The 2,290-nt window shown below is 44.7% G+C and overlaps 1 non-coding gene across 1 annotated transcript; it reads right to left on the bottom strand.

The window, feature by feature from the left end:
• Positions 1-475: 475 nt before the first annotated feature.
• On the bottom strand, positions 476-601 carry LOC113456134. Its single transcript, XR_003377003.1, has one exon. It is a non-coding gene; the product is annotated as a U6atac minor spliceosomal RNA (small nuclear RNA).
• Positions 602-2,290: the final 1,689 nt, after the last annotated feature.

The raw sequence follows: 2,290 nt of genomic DNA, 5'->3' as shown, positions 1-2,290 counted from the left end.
GTCGGGGAAGAGACAGAAATCTTTAATAAATAAATAAATAAATTAATTAATTAAAAAAAGACATACTCCCTAGCAAGATATAAGGTGTGTGCTTATAATCTTAGTACTTGGGAGACTAAGGCAGGAGGATTGATAGGAATTCAAGGTCAGTCTGAGCTACAGAGTGAGTTCTAAGCCAGCCAGCAAAACCTACAATGTGAGATTCTGTGTCAAAGAACCAAAATAATTAATAATAATAAAAAAGCACGTTTATAGATTGTTTTCCCTCTGCCAGGAATTGAACCTAGGACCTCACGCTTGCCTGCCAAGTGCTCTATTACAGAGCTACATCCCCAGTGATAGCTGAAAGCTGGCTAAAACTGTGCTCTGTATCTTGTTCACTCAATAGCTAAAAAAACAAAAAAACAAACAAACAAAAAAAAAACCTGTGCTCTGTGCATCTTTGAGTCCACGCGTGTATCACACGGCGGTGGAGGCACAACAGTGGTTAGATGCCACAAAGCAGTTGGCAATACCATCACTGTCCATGTGTTATTAGACCTAAGGGCTTCGTCTGTCTTTACCAGGAGGGCGGAACTTCTCTCCCTCATACGTACAACACAGCTCTGTTTCCTATCTCTAAGAGTCCAGTGGAAGGGCTAACAAAATAAGCAATCACAAGCCATACAAGCTCAAGATGCAGTGAGATTAGCAGCAAGCATCTGTCTAGACTGCATGTGAGGGACTCCCCAGGAGAAGCTGAGCAAGGCTGGGGTGTAGAGAGTGATACTGGACTAGAAGCCCACCAAGGGGATGGGAAGGGGAAGATGGGCACATTAGACAGCAGAGATGGGCACCAAAACAGGATCAGACAGCTCTGAGCAGCTACAGAGGAAGAATTCAGCAAGGCAGGGCTACGGGAGGCAAAGGGTGGAGACTTAGAGTCAGTGGAGGATCTTGAAAAGGCTAAGTTTACTGAAGTATTTTAAAGGACCACAATCAGATTTCCATCTTGAGAAGTTCAGCATCAGAACACAGTACTGAGAAATGCTGTGGAGAACAGCAGTACATGGCAGGGTGCTTAGGAGAGGGAACACGAGAAGCAAACCAGAGCAAAGAGGCATTCAGCACAGGACGTACTAGAGAAGATACTCAACAAAGCATTAGGTAGGTGTGTCTGAAATCCAGAATGGTGTTTAGTGCTAGATGCGCAGTTTGGGGAGTAGGCGGGCTGCTTAGGAAGGAATCCCACGTCAAACGAGCACATGGATGTTTACCTATGTCCTCGGCACCTACAGCCTTCCAGGCAGCAGGACTTTGGGATGTGAATTAACACATAAACTAATGAAAATAAAGTCTAAGAATATGGCTCTGAGAAACCGCCATTTGTAGATAGAGAGATGTGATGATACTTTGTGCTCTAACAAATAAAGCTTGCCTGAAGATCAGAAGGCAGAGCTAGACACGAGTTAACAATAGAGGTCCTGAGTTCTGTACTGACAGACAGACAGGAAGTGATATGGCTGGGTAGAGAAAGGATTATAAGGAGCGAGGAGACAGGAGCTCAGTCCTTTTTTTGGCTGAGGTGTTAGCAAGGTTAAGAGTTGGCTGTGACTTGCTCCTTTTTCTCTCTGATCTTTCAGCATGTACACCAATATCTGGCTCTGGGTTTTTATTATTAAGACCAGTGAGAATTTATGCAACAGAGAGAGACAAGGATCTCAGACAGAAAGGTCAGGGAAATGAGAACTGAGACTGACCCCACGGCCAATCTGGTGGAAAGAGAGAATCAATTCCCAGAAGCTGTCCTCTGACCAATACACATGCACTTACGCATGTGCGCGCGCATGCGCGCGCACACACACACACACACACACACACACACACACAATTGAATATAAAGAAAGGAAAGTCGTCATTGTCTGAGCTTGCCATGGTAGTTTACATCTATAATCCCAGTACTTAGGAAACTGAGACAAAAGGATCATTAATCTGAGGCTATTCTGGGCCACATAGCAAGTACAAGGTCAGCCTAGGCTCTGAGGCCCTGTCTCTAAAGACCAAAGTAAATACATAACCTAGATTTGTCTCGAACTCCTGATCCTCCTGTCTCTGTCTCTCTAGGGTTGAGATTACAGATGTGTTACCACATCTGGTCTTTCCCTTTTCTTCAGTCCTCCTTAAGTTGATAGACTCAATTCTTCCTGTCTTTAAATTTCTTTAAAAAAAAAATCAAGCCGGGCGGTGGTGGCGCACGCCTTTAATCCCAGCACTCGGGAGGCAGAGGCAGGCGGATCTCTGTGAGTTCGAG

Source organism: Microtus ochrogaster, chromosome 5 (genome assembly GCF_000317375.1).
Source record: "Microtus ochrogaster isolate Prairie Vole_2 chromosome 5, MicOch1.0, whole genome shotgun sequence".
NCBI lineage: Eukaryota > Metazoa > Chordata > Mammalia > Rodentia > Cricetidae > Microtus > Microtus ochrogaster.
Note: the sequence above shows the minus strand (reverse complement) of the source record. Positions and strands in the feature narration are given on the sequence as shown.